Genomic DNA, 24,262 nt, shown 5'->3' on the forward strand with positions numbered 1-24,262 from the left:
AAGAAGAGTGTTAAAATTGATTTGATTCAACAACACCAATTTGAGTGAAGACCATCACGTTTTCTCCCAGGTCCTCTAAGCAAAATCATGCCTTGGTCTGCTTCGTAGAAGATATCCCAGGCACACCAGTGTTCAGGAACAGGAAGCAGCCTGGAGGAGGACGGCCTCACCTTGGTGTGTAGTGTTAGAGTTCATTACTTCATGTTCGAAAAGATTTCACTACCCAAGTTCAGAAGATTTTGGGGGTACATTAATTGAAACTGGGGATAATGAAAACACGTAGGCCTTATGATAGAACAGGAAGCAGCAGAGAGATAGAACAGGAAACAGCTGGCTCCTTTCACTCTCTAGAAACATTGTGGGAAATAAATGAGCCAAAGCGAGGCTGCTGGTAGCTCACTGGGCATTCAGAGTAAAGGAGGCCTTCAGCGCAGATTCAGGGGTTAAGCCAGGACGAGCTGCCACTGCTCATTGCTACCCTGGTTGCAGGTTGCGTGGGATCCCTGAAAATCTTAGCAGAGCCGGGCAAGGGTGGTTCAGTGGTTGAGTGTTAACCTATGACCCTGCAGGTCACTGATCAATTCCTGGTCAGGACACATGCTCAGGTGGTGGACTGGATTCATATTGTGGTGCATGCAGGAGGCAGCGTATCAGTGATTCTCTCTCATCATTCATCTTTCTCTCTCTCTCTATCCCCCCTCCTTTCCTCACTGAAATCAATAAAAATATAGTTTTGAATATATATTTTAAATCAATTACACTTACATCAAAAGTTAAAAAATAATTAAAACTTGCCACTTTCCATTATTTTACTATTTTATCATGAATGTTCTTGAGTATATTTGTACCTAATGCATCAGCATGTTTGTAATAAAATATAATGATGTGCCACTGAAATATCCTAGCAGGCCCATGTTCAGTGCCAACATTATGTCATTTTGAAACTAATCATGATGAGAGTATTTACCACCAGGAATAAATAGTGGAGAAGGTTATAAACACAGATCTAACTTAAAAGTGTATCATGCAACTGGGCATTAAATTGTGCATAAGATAAAATGTGAGAAAAATAATTTTCCTTCCAGTATTCAAAACATACTGTATAGTTCCAAATGGAAAAGAAACCAATTGAGTCCTTAAGGAACTGGTGAAGTGAGTAGAGAAGTCTTAGATGCTGAACTGCCCTCCTATTGGTTAAATCCTAAATTCATTTGAAAAATTGAAAAAGTGAGTGCTCAGGGCGCCTTTGAGCCTGGCAACTTCCCATTGATCAGATCCTAGGACTTGCCTCACAGCATGGCCCCAAATGCCAGTCCTAGCTCCCACCTCAAACAAAGAAACAGAAACTGGCTCCAGCCCCCAAGCAGGAGAAGAAGCCGACCCCTCTGGTAGTGCCGAAGGGAAAAAAAGAACAGCCAGAAGCGATTGGACATATTGATGAAGTACAAAATGATATAGACAGACTTAATGAACAAGCCAGTGAGGAGATTTTGAAAGTAGAACAGAAATATAACAAACTCCGCCAACCAATTTTCAGTAGAGGTCAGAATTGATGGCCAAAATCCCTAATTTTGGGGTACCAACTTTTGTCAACCATCCACAAGTGTCTGCACTGCTTGGGGAAGAGAATGAAGAGGCGCTGCATTATTTGACAAGAGTTGAAGTGAGAGAATTTAAAGATATGAAAATAGGTTACAGAATAGATTTTTATTTTGATGAAAATCCTTACTTTGAAAATAAAGTTCTCTCCAAAGAGTTTCATCTGAATGAGAGTGGTGATCCATTGACAAAGTCCACTGAAATCAAATGGAAATATAAAAAGGATTTGATGAAACGTTCAAGTCAAAGACAGAATAAAGCCAGCAGGAAGAGACAGCATGAGCAACTAGAGCGATTCTTTACCTGGTTTACTGACCATTCTGATGCAGGTGCAGATGAGTTAGGAGAAGTCATCAAAGATGACATTTGACCAAAACCTTTATATATATATATATATATATATATATATATATATATATATATATATATATATATATATATATTACTGATTATTTACAGAGAGGAAAGGAGAGGGACAGAGAGCTAGAAACATGGATGAGAGAGAAACATCGACCAGCTGCCTCTTGCACAACCCCTGCCGGGGATGTGCCCGCAACCAATGTACATGCCCTTTACCGGAATTGAACCTGGGACCTTTCAGTCCAGAGACCGACGCTCTATCCACTGAGCCAAACCGGTTTTGCTTGACCAATCCCTTTACAGTACTACTTGGTTCCTGACATGGATGATGAAGACGGGGAAGGAGAAGAAGATGATGATGCATGCACGAATTCATACACTGGGCCTGTCTCTCTCTCTCTCTCTCTCTCTCTCTCTCTCTCTCTCTCTCTCTCTCTCTCTCTCTCGTCTGTCTATATATATTAAAGCTTGTTTTAAATCAATTACACATATATCAAACTTTAAAAAATGTTTAAAACACGTTTCCAATAATTCAGCTGTTTAATTATGAATGTTCTTGAACACATTCATTGCCACTGTATCAGTATGCTAAAAATCTGCCCAATGAGTTGTGGTTACCTGACAGCAGTGGTTCCCAGGTACCGCACCCCAGAACCAGAGAGGAGGGAGCCTGATCCTGGGTGTGTCACACAAGAACTGCCCTCTCGAAATCCAGGACACCTCGGGGGATGTCGGAGAGCCTGTTTCAGCCCAATCTCCACAGGCCTGGCCCTCGTTTTGAAAGGGAGAAGGAGAGAAACAGCAATCATCTACCTCCTGCACGACCACTTCAGGGGATTCAGGAAGGCATGTGCCCTGCCCTGGAATCAAACCAGTGGCTGAGGGACCCCACGCATTACACAGAGGCCCTTCAAGCCTCGGCACCGCAGGCCAAGGAGGGACTGTGAGAGGTTGGCACTATGGAGTGTGGGGCCGATCTCACCAAGTCCCGCCCCACCACACACTTTCGGATTAATTTAATTTCAATGTGCACGCATCCATGTACCTGAAAACTAGTAAAATATAATGATGTACTACTGAAAAACTTATGTCCATGTTCAATGCCATCATTTTGACAGTTTGAATATGGTGAAATTGTCTACTACTGCTCACCTAGACTTCACTTAATGTATTATTAAATGCTTAGACTTAAAGAACACTGGTGGAGGATGTTAACAATGCAGATGAAACTTTTAAGTGTATGGCACAAGTGGGCTATAAATAGTACATAGGGTAAATATTGAGAAAAAGTATATTGTTTTTAGAATTCAAAAGCAAGAATTCCATATGGCAAAGAAGTCACTAGAGTCATTGAGGAATGAGTGAAATTCAAACATATGTGTTAGAGGCTGCACTATCCTCCTATTGGTTAGGATAATGAATTAACTTTACAGTAGACAAAAATCCTGAGCAGATAATTTAACAAAGGAGATAAAGACAAGGTAGAGAAATGCATAAGAAATGATCACCATCAAACATTTTTACAGAAATGGAATGAAAACAAAAGCAAGTTAACATTACTCGCTGATAGGGCTCATATTTAAAAACATGAACCTTCACATGTGCTGGCAGGGTTGCAGAAAAATGGAATTTTCATTACTGTGGGTGTGTCGGGAGGCACAGTGATTGACCATTTTAAATCACAGTTCCCCAGATGTTAAAATATAACACATTCACTGACACTGGAACAGTTTGGTAAGTAACACATACACCTGTAGAAAGAACTCAACACAATATTCCCAACTGTTTTATTTATAAAACCCCAAACAAATAAATAACTGAAACTATAAGCTGCTCAATAGTTAAAGTGGTTACCCATAGAATACAATATTTCCTGGAAATAAATATTTACATAAACATTAGTGTCGAATATCAAAATATCTGTGTAGCACGAAGGAAGCCAGTGTTTCTTAAAGAGAATACACCTTTTAGTACCAATAGAATTATGAAAAATGTGAACTACTCTATTGTATAGGAAGGTAAATAAATGCCTGCATAGAGAGCTGGAGGCAGAAAGATTACAAAAGGACTGGAGGTAAATACAGGGTGTGGCAAAGTAGGTTTAAAGTTGTTGCTACTTAAAATAATACAATAATTAATAAAGAAGAACACAAAATATAAACTCTCCATGGCCACTGTGCCTCAATTCCTCGGGCGTGATCACATTAACGGAAAGCCACTAGTTTCATTCCAGGTCAGGGCACATGCCCAGGTTGTGGGCTGGATCCCCAGAGTTGGGCATGCAGGAGGGAGCTGATCAATTATTCTCTCTCTCTCTCTCTCTCTCTCTCTCTCTCTCTCTCTCTCTCTCTCTGTCTCTCTCTCTCTGAAATCATAAAAGTATGTAAAAAAAACCCAAAGTATTGCCATCAAATTCAATAGGAATGCTGACTACATACAAAAGACATCCTGGGACAGATTGCAGGGTTATCCTTCCTCTACCTTTGCCTTCTTGCCTGTTGAGCAACTACATTATGTGAACACCCTAGAGGGGCCAGGGAATACACAATACCATTAGATTATTCTGCCAATGACGTCAGCTACACGGAACAGTTTTGGAGGTCCTGTAATGTCTGCACATGAAGGCCACACAAGCCACAGGACTGAGAACATCTGTGCCTTATGTTCAGAAGAGGCACTTATCATCTAATTTACTGCAGGCTTTCTCACTCACTATTTAAACAGTTTTTCTGTCCTAATTGTGGTTCCACTTCAGAGACTGACAACAAATGACACCAGCCTATGAAATGTCATACTCCCCGGCACATGTCTCCTTTGCAGGACATGGAGAGCAGGTTCCCTAAACATTGCTGAGGCTTATGTAGTACATACTGTGAACAGAGAACATGATTCATATTGGTCACAGAAGCAGAGCAAAGGTCTCCTCTTCAAACTTACCTTTGCCCTCACCAATAATCGAGGCACTACGCTGAAAATTAAATGCACAAAGTCACGTGGCCTTTCCTTTAAGGCCACGGGCCGCAATAAGTAATAAGCCAACATTGGACAGAAAGTGATTTCCGGACATTATGTTGTCCCTTTCAAACCACATACACTTTTGGATAAACACACTATGTATTCATCTCTACATGCTGAAAGTTCACATTTGTGTTTGCAAATCATTCCTCTGTTTTCAGGTCCTTGGCATAAAAAGGATGATGTGGAGGCCTACTCTGAACACAGTGTATCTGTAGGAGATTCTCAGGTCAGGGCTTCCAAGACAGCTGCAGCCACTGAGAACACCCATCTGTGTAAGGCGTGCTTCTCGGTGTTAAAAGGTATCCTTCCAGACTAGCCTCGAATGTTATTTTACGAAGGTGGAGAGGCCTGCAACATATCCCATACCCTCTACCTCATATGCTTCTCCAGACTCACCTGACCCAGGATCTCCAGCACCTTCTGCAGGTTCTGCCTCTCCGGACTCACGTGATCCAGTTTCACATGCATCTTCTGCAGGTTCTACATCTCCGGTCTCACCTGACCCAGGATCTCCAGCACCTTCTGCAGGTTCTGCCTCTCCGGACTCACCTGACCCAGTATCACATGCATCTTCTGCAGGTTCTGCCTCTCAAATCTCCTCCTCTCAGCAGCCTAGTGTAAGCCTGTCTTTCCCCACTTTGCTACGTCCAGTGTGCAAGCCAACAACAGTAGTAAAGGTAAGGATTATCCAGTATTTACCCTTATATGTACGTATGAGCTTTGTGCTTTTTATTATTTATTTACCACAAGTAAAGGTCAGGAGTTGTTATTTTTCTTTAAAAATTTTTTTACTATTTCACTTCATTTCTGCTGTGTATGTGTGCCATGTGAGTGACGTAGGTGCTTATGTAGGTGGGTTTTGACTTACAGCGAAAATGGCATTATGTCGCACCATAGGAACAGATCTCCGACATAACCCAAAGTCCTAATATATATATATCAATTACTAGAATGTATAAAATTAATGGAACAAAAAATAGATCTCTCTCTCTCTCTCTCTCTCTCTCTCTCTATATATATATATATATATATATATATATATATATATATATGTATATCAGTGATGGTGAACCTATGACACGCGTGTCAGCACTGACACGCATAGCCATTTCTGATGACACGCGGCCACATACGGAAGATGAAACATTTGCTGCTCCTGAGGATGAAACATTTGCGACTAGAGTCTTGGAGTTAGTTTTTTCCTCAATGTGTCACACTACCCGAGTTATGTTCAGTTTTTTGGCAAAGTTTGACACACCAAGCTCAAAAGGTTGCCCATCACTGCTCTCTCTCTATATATATACATATATATATAGACACACACACACACAGTGGACAGATTATTATGATCTCTGAATGCATAATAATCTGGCCACTCAGTGTGTATATATATAAGACCCCTGGTGCATGAATTCAATCATGGGGTGGGTCTGGCCAGCCTGACCAGGGGGAGGGGACATGGGCAGTTGGCTAGCATGCCTGCTGGTTGAACTCCTGGTCAAGGTGACAATTTGCATATTAACCTTTTATTATATAGGATTATTATATAGGATATATACTGAGTGGCCAGATTATTATGCATTCAGAAATCATAATTACCTGGGCACTCAGTGTATATATACTAGTGGCCCAAGTGCATGAATTTTCTGTATGCGGGTGGAGGATGTCTCTCAGCCTGGCCTGCACCCTCTCCAATCTGGGATCCCCTGTGGGATCAGGACTAAACAGGCAGTAGGATATCCCTCTCGCAATCCAGGACCGATGGCTCCTAACCGCTCACCTGCCTTCCTGCCTGATCGTCCCTAACCACTCTGCTTGCTGACCTGCTCGCTCCTAACAATTCAGCCCCGCTGACCTTCTCGCCCTCAACTGACCCTCCCTGCCGGCCTGTTCACCCCCAACTGCCCCCGCCTCCCGCCTGCCTGCTCACCCCCAACTTCCACCCCTGCTGGCCTGCTTGCCCCCAACTGTCCCCCTGCTGACCTGATTGCCCCCAACTGTCCCCCTGCCAGCCTGCTTGCCCCCAACTGCCCCCCGCTGTCAGCCAACTGGCCCCCCCCGCGTGCCTGATCACCTGCAAATGCCCTCCCCTCCTGGCCTGATCACCCCTCCTGCCTCTGCCTTAGCCCCGCCACCATGGCTTTGTCTGGAAGGATGTCCGGAATGTCTCCTGGTCTAACTAGCATACTACCTTTTTATTAGTATAGATAGGGGCTTGGTGCATGGGTCAGGGCCGGCTGATCTGCCCTGCAGGAGGTCCTGGTTCAGGGTAGGGGTTCACTTGGGGTGCGGGGGCGGCCTGGGAGAGGGGCCTGGGGTGGTTTGTAAGCCGGCCATGTCCCCATTGGGGTGGGGGTACCCACTTGGGGTGGTGCCAGACTGGGTGAGGAACTGGGGCAGTATGCAGGCCAGCCACGCCCCCATCGGGATAAGGGTCTCCAATGGGAGTCATGGCCGGACCAGGCTAGGGGCTGAGGACCATTTGCAGGCTGGTCACGCACCCATTGGGTTGAGGGTACCTGCTGGGGGCGTGTAGTCTCCCAGGGCCAGGGGCTGAGGGCGATTTGTGTGTTGTTTGCAGGCCAGCCAAACCCCCAGCTTTGTCCAGAAGGACATCCGGAATGTCTCCAGTTGAATTAGCACACATCTGAGCACCAGCACAGCCTAGGGACCTGTGAGGACAAGCAGCCAAGGTTCTCTTGAGGGCAGAGCATGCAGTGACCCAGAGAACAGGATGGGAGGTGGCCTCTATGTCAGTATGGCAGGTGGGGAACCCGGGCTGAGCTGCACAGTCACACACAGGGGATGATGACATCAGTGTGGTCCCTGGGACTAAAAGCAAAGCGGCTGGACACTAACAATGACGTACAAATGAATGAAAGGGGAGTCCATTTCTGATGGTGTCTTTATGATATGATATGGGGAATTTTAGGATAATTTCTAACAGGATGGTTTGCTGTGATGCTACATGACAAGTGTAGAGCTTAGAGGCCATATATGTGCCCACCTGCCATTTCTTGTTGAGGGCTGACCCAGTGAACACTAGGAATGAGACAGCATACATCAGGGTCACCTGCACTTGAAAATCCCCACCGACATGGGAAAAGGAGAAGAAAGAAGGGTGAGAGAGAACTGTATTACAGAGGTGGTGAACTACAATTTTCGGAAAGAAGCTGATTAGAAAACACCCTGTCCTCATCATGGCTCATTTGTGTTACCAGTGAAGTTGTGCCTCTGGGAATGAAGCTGTGTGAGACAAGTGTGGATCACAGAACTATGGACAGCGGGTAATGCAGAGTGATGGCCTCAGCAAACTGGGATTAGAGTCAGAAGTGCAATGGGCATTGCTATGTTGTTTGGTGTCTTGGAGGGACAATTTGGAGGACAACATGGGTATTGCCTGACAAGACCAGAGTCAAATCCATCACATTCCCATTATGTGCAACATCTCCTCCTACCCTATGTTCCTGACACCAACTATTATTTAAAGTGGGCACTGTGACTCCTATTTGAGGATGAGGGCACAGGTAACTTGTATCTGTTCATCTGCCTTTATTGTTGTGGGAAGACACAGCATCAGTAAGAATATAAGGAGAGATTGACTTTAATGGGACCAAGGGCTGCTTTCTTCTCTGATGTGGGGAGTAGGGGAGCATATGCATGTGCAGGGTGGGTAGTATGGCAGACTTGGAATCTCAAGAGAGAATCTTATCATGGGATGTTCTGTGCCCATTATGACAGGATATGAACTTTGAGGACGTGGCCATTGCCTTCTCTCAGGAGGAGTGGGAGATCCTTGATGAGGCTCAGAGACGTCTGTACTGTGATGTGACGCTGGAAGTGTTTGCACTTGTATCATTCGTAGGTAAGACCCTCACATCTCTCCTAGTGTCCTGAGGTGATGCCCACACTTTATTTTTTCCCCAGACTTAGCACTCTCTCTCTCAAAGACAGACCATGGGCTCAGGTAATTTCCCCCACTGTCTTGTCAAATGGGCTGTGGCTGCCAGTGCTGAGCTGTGCAGAGAGCCCTGAGCAATAGACTTCATGAACCTCCCTGACACCAGTTGCCTCAGAAACTGCAGGAAGTGTCTGGGTGTCAGCAGTCTTACAGACTGCTTAATGGGTCCCTCCTGCTCTTCCACTCCAGGGAGGGTGACTCTATCCAGATCCATGGCTTCCAATTCTACACCTTTCCTGTCGATAAAGACCCTGTGTCAGTTATCTTCTTTACATACATGAACCAGGGGCTGTTCTTGTAAGACCCTCCAATCATTGTTTGAAGTATACCTTCCCTGGATACCATTGCAGGCTGAATGCTATGGGCAAGTGATAGCTGCTCACCTCTGTTGTCTTTTCATTGATACTCAGAATATTTAGTTTGTTCATACTTCTAGAACAGAAGGTGCAGGGAGAACCCTGGGTTTCTCCAGGGTGAACGTACAGGATGGTCCTAGAGGATGCTTAGCCCGGCTGAGTAGCAACTGAGGGGAAGTGTGACATAAGGATGGTGTTCAGTTTATACCAGGAACCTGCTCCTGTCCAACAGTGTTTGGTGCAGGTTCCAATGGCCACACCTCATTTGTACCTTTCTTTTCCACACTTGACACTTTGCTGACTTGTTATTTCATTGGTGACTTCCTAGCATTGTCTACCTTCGCCTTTGTGTCCTTTTTACATCACCTATTCCTCTGCACATCTCTTTCTGCAGTATACTACTACATGGACCTATGCAAGTGTTATAAGGAGCACATACATGCTCAAATACCCCTCCAACACCAGCTACTTGTTTATTGAATTTTACTTGTAACCAACCTTCTGCACAGCTTGCCCATGTCACCAGCAGAGAATATCTACTGAATGCTGTTAGCAGCAGAATGAGCTGGACAGTCCGCTTCTCTTCCGTGTGGTGCTTGCCAGGTTTTGGCTCTATTTCTGTTGAAGTCTCTCTTGTTTTGTGATCTTCAGTGGTCAAGAACTTCACAGTTGCATCTTATTAGTTCATCTTTCAGGTCTTCTATTTTCAGACAGTTGCATGAGACCAATGTATTATGTGCAAAACAGTTTTATAAAGGGACTTCCCTCTGTCACCACAGTCAGCATTCATTTCCACATCATTCCTCTGTTTTCAGGTCCTTGGCATAAAATGGATGATGTGGAGGCCTATTCTGAGCACAGTGTATCTGTAGGAGACTCTCAGGTCAGGGCTTCCAAGAAAGCTGCAGCCACCCAGAGGACCCATCTGTGTAAGCCGTGCTTCTCGGTGTTAAAAGATATTTTGCACCTGACTGAGTTACAAGTGGCATACTTTGAGAAGAATGTGTTCTTAAGTGATGCATGTGTGAGAGACTTGTGTTTCAGTGCAAACCCTCACCAGCAGCAGAAGGATGCCTGTGGAGAGAAGCCCTGGAAAGAAGATATGGAGAGTGCTTCGTGTGTGACAACTTGCTGGTTCTACTTCTCTGGGGTGCCTGAAGCTAGTACTGAGGTTGGGGTGGACTCCCCAGCCATCTCAGGGCTTCTCCAGCCTCAGGCCACTCTTAACACTGAGGAGCCACACAGTAACAATGAGAGTTCACAGGAATGTCTCCGTGGAAAAAGACATCACCAGTGGGTTGCATGTGAAACAGCTGCCAGCCAGAAACAGAAAGTTGCTTATCAGAAAGGTCTCTGCTCTGGAGATATGATTAATGAGTCTAATAAATGTGGGAAAGTCTTCAGACAAAACTTTAACCACCTACAACATGGGAGAGTTCACACTGTAGAAAAGCCCTGTGAGTGTACTGATTGTGGGAAGGTCTTCAGAGAAAGCCGTGCTCTCATTAAACACAACAGAGTTGCCAAAACCGGTTTGGCTCAGTGGATAGAGCGTCGGCCTGCGCACTCAAGGGTCCCAGGTTCGATTCCAGTCAAGGGCATGTACCTTGGCTGCGGGCACATCCCCAGTAGGGGGTGTGCAAGAGGCAGCTGATCGATGTTTCTCTCTCATCGATGTTTCTGTCTATCCCTCTCTCTTCCTCTCTGTAAACAATTAATAAAATATATTTAAAAAAAACACACACAACAGAGTTCACATTAGAGAAAAGCAGTATAAGTGCAGTGAATGTGGGAAGTCCTTCATTCAAAGGTCTGACCTCACTGTACACCACAGAGTTCACACTGGAGAAAAGCCATATGAGTGTAGTGAATATGGTAAACATTTCAGACAAAGGTCTAACTTCACTAGACACCACAGAGTTCACACTGGAGAAACGCCATATGAGTGTAGTCAATGTGGGAAGCATTTCAGGGAAAGGGCTGCCCTCACTAAACAACGCAGAGTTCACACTGGAGAAAAGCCATAAATGTGCAGGGAACGGTTTATTTTTCTCACTAATTATAAGAACACTTAAGGGGGTCTATGAGACCCTTTTCATGAATATTTTTCATAATATTATAAACACTATAATTTGTGTAAACCTTAACAAATATTGAACTCTTTCATGCTACACAGTTATTTTGTGATTGAACTCTCATTCTTATGTGAAAAGTTTATTATTTTTTATTGCTGAGTAGTACTGTGTTCTGTCAATAACCACTTTGTCTATTGACCTGACTATGGTTTTTGTTATTTCCAGGTTTGGGGTATTACAAATAAATTTTCAGGGAATATTGGGTTCAGTTCTTTATGTAAATGTATGTTTTCCTTCTCTAACTGTTGTACTGTAGGTGAGGATTTTACTTTTTAAGACATGCAGAACTTTGAACTAAAATGGTTATTCTCTTTGCCTTTCCAGACACCCACAATGATGAAAATTCTAGTTTTTATTTATCCCTGTGAGCTCATGCAATATTTAGTATTTTTAAATTGAAGACCAGAAAATCAGTATAGTGTTAACTTGTTTTGTTTTAAACCCATTCCCTTAAGACAGTTTTATGATGAGCATTTCTTTATGCATTGATTTACACCGCCTTTATCTATTTGGCTGAAAAGTCTGGTCAGAAAATTTTGCCAATTTTAAAAAAATATATATATTTCTTTATTGATTTCAGAGAGGAAGGGAGAAGAAGAGATAGAAACATCAATGATGAGAGAGAATCATTTGATGGGCTGCCTCCTGCACCCCCCCCCCCCCGACTGGGGATCAAGCCCTCAACCCAGGCATGTGCCCTCGGCTGGAATCGAACCTGGGTCCCTTCGGTCCGCAGGCTGACGCTCTAGCCACTGAGCCAAGCCGGCTAGGGCAAATGTTGCCAATTTTTAAAATGAATTAATGATTTAAACAATAGGCAGATAATTCAGCAGCTAAGAAATCTCCTTCCTTTCATCGTCCCCAGCTTTAATAAATGTACCCTCAAAATCTTCTGAATTCATGGTGTGAAATCTTTTCTGCATGGTGTCGAGACCTCACATACCTTAGGGGAACCTGAGGCAGAGCTGTTCTAGCCTGGTTAGGTCTGGGCATGGTTATACTTTCTGATGGTCTTAGGCGACCCTGTAGAGCCTAAGACCATCGGAAAACACAGATATTTACATTACGATGCATTAACAGAAGCAAAATCACAGTTAGGAAGTAGCAACAAAAATAATTTCACGGTTGGGGGTCACCACAACATGAGGAAGTGGATTAAAGGGTCGCGGCATTAGGAAGGTTGGGAACCAATGCCCTAGGAGATCTGTCCGTCTTTTGCAGTTCGCCAAGCCTGTGGACGCATCTTGTCCCTCCCCAGCCATCACTCTCTCTGCCACAACACTTTTATTCACCTAACTCCATGGCTGGATTTCTAGCCCCGCTCGGCTGCTGAGAAAACTACATTACCCAGAACGCACTGCACCAGTGTGGGCGGAGCTAAAGGGACTTTGGTGTCTGCGCATCCGGTTAGGGCGGGACTTCCGCCTTCCTCCTCGCGGTGGCCATTTTAAAGTTTTAGGTCTGTTGTTCACAGAGTCACAGGCTTCAGGGCACTGGACTGAGTAGGAGGAGGCCTGGGAGGCCGCTGCCTGCGGTGCAGGGTGTGTCTGAGGCCCCTGGAGCCCCAACAGACCGAGATCGGGGTCCCCGTGCCTCCCCGACGCCTCTCTGCTCACAGCGTTCCCGCAGCCTGACCCCCCTGAACCCTCCGGCCTAGGGGCCGGCGCCGCTCAGGTCCTGCCGCCCAGGCCCCAGCGTCCAGAATGGTGAGTTCCTGGTGGGTGACACGTGGGTGATGGGGTAAGAGGGTGGAAGGCTGCAGTGCCACCTTGTGAGGACGTGATGGTGACGCTGAGCGGGGAGGATTCGGAAACCAGGGCCTGTTTGGGATCTAAAGGCAACAAAGAGATGAGGTGTGGTTTTGCGTGAGGAGTTTTCGTTCTTTCTCAGAACGCTTGGACCATATATGGTTGTGAAAAAAAAAAGAGGAACATTTTCTAACTTTTCCTGACATTCCTCACAGGAAGAACAGAGTAGAAGACAGAGGACAGCAGCTGTGGACAGGAAGGGGAAGTCCTGTAAATGATAAGATAATGTTCAAGAGTGAGCACTGAGGACTGAGCCCCGAGATAACACAGGCATCTGGAGGGCACCTGGCCTCTGGGCTGGGCAAGGGTCCTGGGCAGCCTGAGCCCATAGAGCCTGGTGGTTGCCAGGCTCCCAACAGACCATTATCTTTCCACAAACTCCTGCAAATGCAGAATCGATCAGGGGTACGGGTTTGTGGAGCTTATTTCAGGGCCTCACCCTCTTGTGGCCTCTGAGATAGTAGAGTCCTGGGACTGTCAGCCGCTCTTGTATCCCGGGGACCTGGGGACTTTGAACAGACACTGAGCCCAGACTCCAAAGGCCAGGGGGAGGGCTTCATGGAGTGGACCATATTTTTGGCAACTAGTGTAGTGAGTGTGTAGTCCTCCAAACACAGGTTCCAGAATGTGCAAAGGCTTGGAGTAAAGAGGGAGCCAAATCAGGAACCTACAGGTATGTTTTTTAAAGTACATCTATATTTTTATTGATTTTAGATGTAGAAAGGATGGGGTGGGGAGGGGAGAGATAGACAGAGCAACAGGGATGAGAAAAATAGGGATTGGTTACCACCTGCACAATCTCTACTGTAGATCCAGCCCACAAACCAGGCATGTGACCTCACACCAGTGCATGGGTCTATGCTCAACAAAATGAGACACATCATCTAGAACAGTATATCACTTTAATACAGGGAATCATGGTCAGGTTGTTAATGGTAGTAGTACTTCAGAAGGGACAGTGTGAGCCTGAGGAATGGCTTTTTTCTGGGGCCACTGTTTGTGAGAAGGGGGTGTCACAACACAGCTTAGGGACAGAAGTTGTCCTGTAGAGTGTGGGGGAGAGATAATCGTTTAGCAGTGGCCAAAGCCTTTAAAAGATGAGTGGACCTGAGATTAATTGGAGGCCAAAGAGTAATTCAAGCAAGATGAGACTGAGGCTGGTACATATCAACTTTTCTAAACTCTCACCAGGATTTTCTTGTGACTCTTGTTGTGGCCTGGCTGTGGGGAGTTGCAGTCAGTCTTGTGGATTATCTAAGAGGCTTGAGTGTTCATCTATGAGACTCACTGGGCATGGTGCAGAGGGCCATTGGGGCTGGGACTTGAGTGAAGGTTAAGTGAGAGTTGTTGGCTGTGACTAGTGAAGGGACATCAAGTGCAGCATCACAGGAGGTGGGCTATGGATATCTGAGATCTGATTGTTCTTAATAGTTGAGGTTGAAGGAAATAAACCGTCATGGAGAGAGGCCTACGTAGCAGGAATCAAGGCTGCCTCTATGAGTGTGGACTATCAGAGTGTGGGTAGTGCTTGATCCTGATTCAATATGGCAACAATCCTCTGACCACACATGCTGAGTAATAACTAAAAGGCCTGAAGATGAGTATGGGGGCTGGGCCTGTGGAAGTGCAGGTTTGAGAGAGGTGTGGTAGAAAGAGTGATGTGCACTCAGAGAGGGAAGGTGAATTCATGGTCACAGCACCATGACATTGACATAGAGTGAATGAAGGAAGAGTCTGTTTCTGGTGGTCCCTGGATGTAACAATAAGGTGAACTTTAGGGTAATTGCCTGTAAAGAGAGGAGTTTGGGTGCTACTTTCTAGGTTAAGAGCTTAGGTGCTATTTAACTAACCACCTGTCTTTTGTTGTTGGTTGTGACACACTGGTTGAAAAGAATGACATAGCATTAATCAGTGTTATCCATGCTTGTAAACCTCCACTGGCACGGGTAAGGAAAAAGGGTAAGAGAGAAATAGATTATGGAGGTGGTGAACTATAATTTTGGAAAAGAAGGTGATTAGGAAAGAATTTATCCACATTATGGCATATTTGCATTTCATTTGAAGTTGTACCTCCAGGAATGAAGCTGTGTGAGAGAAGTGTTGTTCAAGGAACTATGTACAGCGGGTAGTACAAAGCAATGGCCTCAGCACATTGGGATTGGGATCAAGAGGGTGAAGTGTGATGCCATGTGTTTGGTGTCTTAGAGGAACAATCTGAGGGACTACAATGCTATTTCCTGAGAAAACAGTATCAAATCACTCACACTCTCTTTATGGCCAACATATCTCTAACCTATATATGGACACCCACTGTATTGATAAGAGGCAGTGTGGCGTACATGGGAGGTCCAGAGCTCAGGTATCTTCTATCTGCTCAACTGCCTTAATTGTTGTTGGAAGAAAAATATCAGCAGGAAAATAAGAAGACAGTGGGTTTCATGGGATGAAGGGCTGGTATTTTCTCTGATGTGTAGAGTGGAAAGAGCAGATGCGTGTGGAGGGTGGGTAGTAGGATAGACTTATAATGTTAGGAGTGAATCTGATCATGGTTGTACTGTCCCCATTATGACAGGATGTGAACTTTGAGGACGTGGCCATTGCCTTCTCTCAGGAGGAATGGGGGCTCCTTGATGAGGCTCAGAGACTTCTGTACTGCGAGGTGATGCTGGAAGTGTTTGCACTTGTGTCATCTGTAGGTAAGACTTTCACATTCTCCCAGTGTCCTGTGGTGATGACCTCTCTTCCTTTATGGCTCAGCCGTAGCTTTCTCTCTCCCACAGGCAGAACATGGTGTCTGCTAATGTCCCCCACTGTCCTGTCAAAAGTGCTGTGGCTGCCAGGGATGAGCTGGATGGGGAGCCCTGAGCAAAGGACTCCACAAACAACCCTAACACCCGTAATCTCCAAAAGTACAGGAAGTGTCAGGGAGTGAGGCGTCTTGCAGTGAGCTTAATGGGTCCCAGCTTTCACTTCCTTTTCATGGGAGGCTGACAGTGTCCACATGCATGGCTTCAACTTCTGCCCTCTTTCTCTAGGTAAGGGTTCTTTGTGGCAGCCTGTACCTACATGAACCATGTGCTGTTTTTGTAAGACCCTCATTCAGAAGTTTCTAATATTTTCTTCCCTGAATACTATAGCAAGCTGTGTTTCTCTCTTCACCTGTTCCTCTGCACTGGTGCCTACGCAGTATTCTGCAACATTGACTTGCACATATGTTAAGAGAAGCACATATGTGCTAAGTATTCTTTGAAACCAGCTACTCATTTATTGAATTTTACTTGGAGTAAGATGGAAGTAACCTCTTGCACAGCTCACACTCGTCTTCAGCAGGCAAGTCCTGCTGAATGCTGTTAGTTGAAGGATTAGCTGGAGATTCATAGTCTAATCCTTGTGGTGCTTGCCTTGTTTATGTCATATTTCTGGAGAGGCCTCTCTGTGTTGTGATCTTCATTAGCCCAAAGAGTCACAAGAGCCTCTTATTAATCCTTCCTGCACATCTCTTATTTTCAGATATTTTCATGGAACCAACGTGTGATGTGTAACACACTTTTGCAGTGGGATTTCCCACTGTCACCACATTCAACATTCATTTCCTCACCCTTTCTCACTTTTCAGGTTGTTGGCATAAAATGGATGATGAGGTGGTCTGTTCTGATCAGAGTGTATCTATACAAGGAGAGTCACAGGACAGGGCTTCTAAGACAGCTCTAGCCACCCAGAAGACCCTTCTGTGTAAGTGGTGTTTCTCTTTGTTAAAAGATATTTTGCACCTGACTGAGTCACATTCAGCATGCTTTGAGCAAAAAGCCTTCTGTAGTGATGCATGTGTTGTAGACTTCTGTTTCAGTGCAAACCCTCACCAGCAACAGAAGAATGAATGTGGAGCGGAGCCCTGGAAACAAGCTATGAACAGGGCATCCTATGTGAGCAAGTGCAGCTTCTACTTATCAGTGTTGCCTTCAACCCACAGGGAGGTTGGGGAAGATTTGCGATACAACTCAGAGCTTCCCCAGCATCAGGCCACTCTCAACACCGAGGAGCTACATTTTGGCAGCGAGATTTCACAGGAATTTCTTGATTGTAAAAGTCATCACCAGTGGGGTGACTGTGAAAATGCTACGAGGCACATCCTGAAAGTTGTTCAGTGTCAGGGTGAATTTTCTGGAGAAGTGATTTATGAGTGTAAGAAATGTAGGAAAGTGTTTAGACGATTCCTTAACCTTACGGGACATAAGAGAGTTCACCCTGGAGAAGAGATGTATGAGTGTAGTGAATGTGGGAAGCCGTTCAGTGAAAGAAATACATTAGTTAAACACTGGAGAGTTCACACTGGAGCGAAGCCATATGAGTGTAGTGAATGTGGGAAGTCCTTCAGTGAAAGAAGTACATTCATTAAACATCTGAAAGTCCATACTGGAGAGAAGCCATATGAGTGCACTGAATGTGGGAAGCCTTTTAGCCAAAAATCTAACCTCATTAAACATCTGAAAGTCCACACTGGAGAGAAGCCATGTGAGTGTAGTGAATGTGGGAAGTCCTTCAGTGCAAGAAGTACACTCATTAATCACCAGAGAGTTCACACTGGAGAGAAGCCATATGAGTGTACTGAATGTGGGAAGTCCTTCAGTCAAAGAGGTACATTAATTAAACACCAGAGAGGTCACAGTGGAGAGAAGCCATATGAGTGTACTGAATGTGGGAAATCTTTTAGCCAAAAATCTAACCTTATTATGCATCGCAAAGTACACACTGGAGAGAAGCCATATGAGTGTACTGAATGTGGGAAGTCCTTCAGTCAAAGACGTACATTAATTAAACACCGGAGAGGTCACAGTGGAGAGAAGCCATATGAGTGTACTGAATGTGGGAAGCCTTTTAGCCAAAAATCTCACCTTATTAATCACCAGAGAATTCACACTGGAGAGAAGCCATATGAGTGTACTGAATGTGGGAAATCTTTTAGCCAAAAATCTAACCTTATTATACATTGCAAAGTACACACTGGAGAGAAGCCATATGACTGTAGTGAATGTGGGAAGTCTTTTAGCCACAAATCTTACCTTATTAAACACCAGAGAGTACACACTGGAGAGAAGCCATATGAGTGTAGTGAATGTGGGAAGCCTTTTAGCCAAAAATTTAACCTCATTAAACATCTGAAAGTCCACACTGGAGAGAAGCCATATGACTGTAGTGAATGTGGGAAGTCCTTCAGTGCAAGAAGTAAACTCATTAATCACCAGAGAATTCACACTGGAGAGAAGCCATATGAGTGTACTGAATGTGGGAAGCCTTTTAGCCAAAAATCTCACCTTATTAAACACCAGAGAATACACACTGGAGAGAAGCCATATGAGTGTAGTGAATGTGGGAAGCCTTTTAGCCAAAAATTTAACCTCATTAAACATCTGAAAGTCCACACTGGAGAGAAGCCATATGACTGTAGTGAATGTGGGAAGTCCTTCAGTGCAAGAAGTAAACTCATTAATCACCAGAGAATTCACACTGGAGAGAAGCCATATGAGTGTACTGAATGTGGGAAGTCTTTTAGCCAAAAATCTAACCTTATTATACATTGCAAAGTACACACTGGAGAGAAGCCATATGACTGTAGTGAATGTGGGAAGTCTTTTAGCCACAAATCTTACCTTATTAAACACCAGAGAGTACACACTGGAGAGAAGCCATATGAGTGTACTGAATGTGGGAAGTCCTTCAGTGAAATGAGTACACTCATTAATCACCAGAGAGTTCACACTGGAGAGAAGCCATATGAGTGTACTGAATGTGGGAAGCCTTTTAGCCAAAAATCTCACCTTATTGAACACCAGAGAATACACACTGGAGAGAAGCCATATGAGTGTACTGAATGTGGGAAGCCTTTTAGCCAAAAATCTAACCTCATTAAACATCTGAAAGTCCACACTGGAGAGAAGCCATATGACTGTAGTGAATGTGGGAAGTCCTTCAGTGCAAGAAGTAAACTCATTAATCACCAGAGAGGTCACAGTGGAGAGAAGCCATATGAGTGTACTGAATGTGGGAAATCTTTTAGCCAAAAATCTAACCTTACTATACATTGCAAAGTACACACTGGAGAGAAGCCATATGACTGTAGTGAATGTGGGAAGTCTTTTAGCCAAAAATCTTACCTTATTAAACACCAGAGAGTACACACTGGAGAGAAGCCATATGAGTGTACTGAATGTGGGAAGTCCTTCAGTCAAAGAAGTACACTCATTAAACATCAGAGAGTTCACATTGGAGAGAAGCCATATGAGTGTACTGAATGTGGGAAGTCTTTTAGCGAAAAATCTTACCTTATTAAACACCAGAGAGTACACACTGGAGAGAAGCCATATGAGTGTAGTGAATGTGGGAATTTCTTCAGTGAAAGAAGTACACTCATTAAACATCAGAGAGTTCACATTGGAGAGAAGCCATATGAGTGTACTGAATGTGGGAAGCCTTTTAGCCAAAAATCTAACCTTATTAAACATCTGAAAGTCCACACTGGAGAGAAGCCATATGAGTGTAGTGAATGAGGGAAGTCCTTCAGTGCAAGAAGTATACTCATTAATCACCGGAGAGTTCACACTGGAGAGAAGTCATATGAGTGTACTGAATGCAGGAAATCCTTCAGTGCAAGAGATACACATTCATTACCAGAGAGTTCACAGTGGAGAGAAGCCATATGAGTGTAGTGAATGTGGTACGTCCTTCAGTGAAAGAAGTACATTAATTGAACACCAGAGAGGTCACACTGGAGAGAAGCCAGATGGGTGTACTGAATGTGGTAAGTCTTTTAGTCAAAAATCTAACCTTATTAAACATCTCAAAGTCCACACTGGAGAGAAGCCATATGAGTGTAGTGAATGTGCAAAGGCCTTCAGTGCAAGAAGTACACTCATTAATCACCAGAGAGGTCACACTGGAGAGAAGCCATATGAGTGTACTGAATGTGGGAAGTCTTTTCGCCAAAAATCTAGTCTTATTACACATCTGAGAGTACACATTGGAGAGAAGTGTTAAATGTGCAGGGAATGTTTTATTTTATTCACATAGAGTAACAACACTGAATGCGACTGTTTGGGACCTATTTTTCTGAATGTAAACCCTTTTAATGGAACATGCAGTGTACTATATTCCTCATGTGTTTCCAGTACAAGTGAGTCTTGAAGGACATGCCCAGATCTACTACCTGATACATTTGTAGTTGAAGAGATTTTTTTATTGAATTATGCTTTTATGAACTGTTTTACTTTCTAACTCACCAGCCTGCAAATTGCTTACTGTACTCTGTTCTGGTTTATAATTTTTTAGTAAAGATATTTCTCTTTAGTACCTTAACTGTTTTGGTTATTTTCACTTCCAGGGATGATTGTCAAGCACAATTATGATCTATCTTCATAGAATTAACAGATATTGTTTGAATCTCAATCTTTCTATGCTTTAGGAGGGACAGCATAATACTAGAAAATTGCTCTTTGGCCAATATTGGCTTATAGTGCGTTGCTAGCCAAGGCCTTGAAAGAAAGACTGCTTGACTTTGTGGTTCCAGTTTGCATGTTTGATCCCAGCACATACGGGGATGTAGAAGGCATCTAATTTTTTTTCTCTCTCATATTGATGTCTCTCTCAATATCTCTCTTCTTCTCCCGCTTCCCAAGTACTCTCTCTCAAAATATCCTCAGATGAGGATTACCAAAAAGTCCAAACATTCACTCTGGTGCCCTGAGATGGGGCCTCTGCCTGCACAGCCCCCCTTTCCTCACTCTTCCCTGCATTTGCCTGGGATGTTCCCACTGTAGCTGGGCACACTGTGTCCTTCCCAGGGTTTGGAAGAGAGGCGGCCCAGTCAAGGCCCTGGGAGGGATTTGGGTTCTGTGTCTGCCTGAGATGTGCTGGCCAGGGCTCTTCTATCTCCATCCAGACTGCTTCTCCCCACCCGCTAGGCACCTGCCTGCTGCAAATGAACCTGCTTCTGTATCTGGGGGAAGCCCCTTCATACTTTGGACCCCCAAATCAGTTCACCTTTAGAGAGTACTGCCTCCAGCCAACTCACTCACACCCCTGAGACCCACTGATGTTTAAGTCTCTTTTTTTCCATTTTAGGGGTTATTTTGCACTTTAATTTTATCAAAAATAAAGCACTCCTCTCTCCATCCCCTTACCCAAACAGCCCTGGAGGTAGCATGGATGCTACAGGAAATGGTGCTGTGTATTTTCAATGGTGAGAACATTCTTCTGTATCTGGTAGAAGCATTTCCAGAAGGAGAGGCTTGGTCTCAATAAAATTCCACGTTCGGATGTTGAGTTGTAGTTGGTGTGCCCCCTCCCTAAGTTTTTCCTGTGCATAGAAGACCTGAAATTAGGTGATAGTTCCTGGATTCTGGGGAATAGTGTGTTGCTGGAGGGTGTTGTTGACGGGCAGAGAGTTCGGATGCCTGTGAAGGTGTTCCTACCACCTCATGGGCCAGGTTCCTGGAGTGGGTGGGCTGAGGGAAGGCTGTAGGGATGAGGATTTGAATCAGGTTGGATGGAGGGTCAGCAGACATGGTGGGCATAAGGGACACATGTAAAGACCGAAGCTGTGGATACTGTTGAGCCCAACTGTTTCAGATGCTGTAAATTCAGAGTCCCCTGTTCTTGGGAACTGGCATCTAGAGGAGGACAGTCCACAAAGTATGGACCAGGATACCTGTGACTGGTAACAGCAGTATGGGGGAAGGTGAAACTAGCGTTGGTCAGTGGGGACTTCACTGAAGAATTCTGTGAAGGGCTGGCAGGCTCCAGGTGGGAACCTGCAGGGAGCATGCCCTGTGCATTTGCAGGCTGTATGGAAGTCACTCTGGCAGGTTTTAACAGCAAGGATCAGAAAGTGGTAAAAAATAAATAAATGGTGGCCGATTAGGCAGTAGTATTGTGCATCGTCCTGAGCCTGATTGAAAATACAAGTAAATCAAAGAACATCCACTTGGTATTAACAAATTAGATGCAGCTCAGCAGACCATTTACAACAAGGAAGGGCAGAGGAGAATGGCAAGAACTGGGAAGTGGATTTTCAAGGGACAGCAAGCCAGTGGGTCAAGAAGGTGAGGAGAAAGCTGTGTTGCACCAAAGCTGTGTCCCTTCATGAGGTGGGTAACATCCAAGTGCATAAAGGAAAAGCCACAGGGCCGATGGCTGCTGGGGAAACTGGACCAGAGGCAACAGGCCCAAAAGGCTGCCCCATGAAAGGGGCCCAAACAGCGTGGTGCTGGGAGAGCAGAAGAGCAGTTTCATTGTTTTGGTTTGGTTTGGTTTTGTCTTTGCTTTTATACTCTCTGAACCCAGAACACGGGACTTTTCTATTGCAAACACGCACCTGGGGCTTTGGAGCAGGGAGAGAGGCACAGCCTTAAGATGCCTGAGGAGAGGCTGAGGAGGAAAGCAGGGCGGGGAGACATGGCCAAGAGTCCTGCATTGGGACATTTTTTTTCTTTAAATTCTTTATTTTTACATTATTACATAAGTCTCGTCTCCCCCACCACCCCGCCATTGACCTCTCCCTACCTGCTCCTACCCAACAGTACATGCCCTCACCCTCCTATCTAGGTCAACTGGTTATGCTCATATGCAAGCATACAAGTCCTTCGGTTGATCTTCGACACCTTCCCCTCCTATGCCTTCCCTCTTAGTTTGGGTGGTCTGTTCAATGCTTCTATGACACCGGCTCTATTTTTGTGCATCAGTTTATGTTCATTATATTGCACAAATGAGTGAGATCATGTGGTATTTATCTTTCTCTGATGGCTTTATTTCCCTTAGCATAATGCTGTCTAGGTCCATTCATGCTGTTGCAAATAATAAGATTTCCTTCTTTTTTATAGCAGCATAATATTCCGTTGTGTAGATGTACCACAGGTTTTTAATCGACTCATCTGCTGATGGGCATTTAGGCTGTTTCCAAATCGTAGCTCTTATAACTACCATCGTGCTGCTATGAACATAGGGGTGCATATATGCTTTCTGATTGGTGTTTCTGCAGAAAGGACCCCAAGAGACACTTCAGTGAGGGAGCCGCTCATCCGCTCAGTGTCACTTTCCCTTGTCATAGGAAAAGCTGGATCTCTGTTTCCACATGGATGATGAACTTTATTTTTATTTTATTAAAGAAACATTATTTTATTTATTTATTTATTTATTTATTTATTTATTTATTTATTTATTTATTTATTTATGGTTAATCCGTGCCCGAGGATATTTTCCCATTGATTTTTAGAGAGAATGGAAGAGAGAGGGAGAGACAGAGAGAAACATCCATGTGAGAGAAATGTTGATTGGTTGCCTCCTGCGGTTGCACAGACCAGGGCCCAGTCAGGGAGGAGCCTGCAAGCAAGACACGTGACTTTGACTGGAATTGAACCCGGGACACGTTGGTCAGCAGGCCGACACTCTCAGATCAATGAATTTTATAGCATAAAAGAAAATCTCCCGAGAATATCCTCTCCGTGGATAGTCAGCATTTGATTTAGTTAAAGCACATTTACAATCAGAACTCCATGAGCACATGCGCTGCCGGCATCGCTAGCTCTATACACCTGGACCTGCGTGATGCTCACCAGCTCTTGTGACATTAAATGAGCCGAGGCGGACGTGGCTTCCCTGCAAGGCTTGGTCCCTGGGCTCATGTCCCGCCTCCAGGGAGTAACATCCCCTTCCCTGCAGGTAGAGGAAGTGGCCCAGTGGGCCCTGGTTATGCAGGTGACTCTAGACTATCACCAGCAGTTGGCCAACATCCTGCAGATGCTGCAGAGGAAGATGCTGATGCGATAAGAGCCTCCCGCAGGTGCGCGAACCACTCCCTCTGGCTCTCTGCCTCTCTGTCTCCCCCGTCCCATTGTCCCGTTCTTCTTTTTTAAAATAAATTTTTATTGATTTCAGAAAGGAAGGTAAAGGGGGAGAGAGAGAAACATCAATGATGAGAGAATCATTGGTTGCCTTTTGCACGACTCCCACTCGGGATCTAGCCTGCAACCCGGG

The 24,262-nt window shown here is 44.7% G+C and overlaps 2 pseudogenes across 2 annotated transcripts in view; one reads left to right on the top strand and one right to left on the bottom strand.

Annotated features, from left to right (window-relative positions):
• Positions 1 to 24,262, bottom strand: part of LOC307094820 (protein SET-like) — a 671,772-nt pseudogene that overhangs the window by 532,760 nt on the left and 114,750 nt on the right. The gene's annotated exons all lie outside the window — the stretch shown is intronic.
• Positions 951 to 24,055, top strand: LOC307095026 (protein SET-like; annotated as a pseudogene). Its single transcript has 4 exons — positions 951 to 959; positions 1,320 to 1,984; positions 2,263 to 2,319; positions 23,948 to 24,055. The product of its transcript is annotated as a protein SET-like (transcript).

Source organism: Cnephaeus nilssonii (assembly GCF_951640355.1).
Source record: "Cnephaeus nilssonii genome assembly, chromosome: 24".
In the NCBI taxonomy this organism is placed as follows: domain Eukaryota; kingdom Metazoa; phylum Chordata; class Mammalia; order Chiroptera; family Vespertilionidae; genus Cnephaeus; species Cnephaeus nilssonii.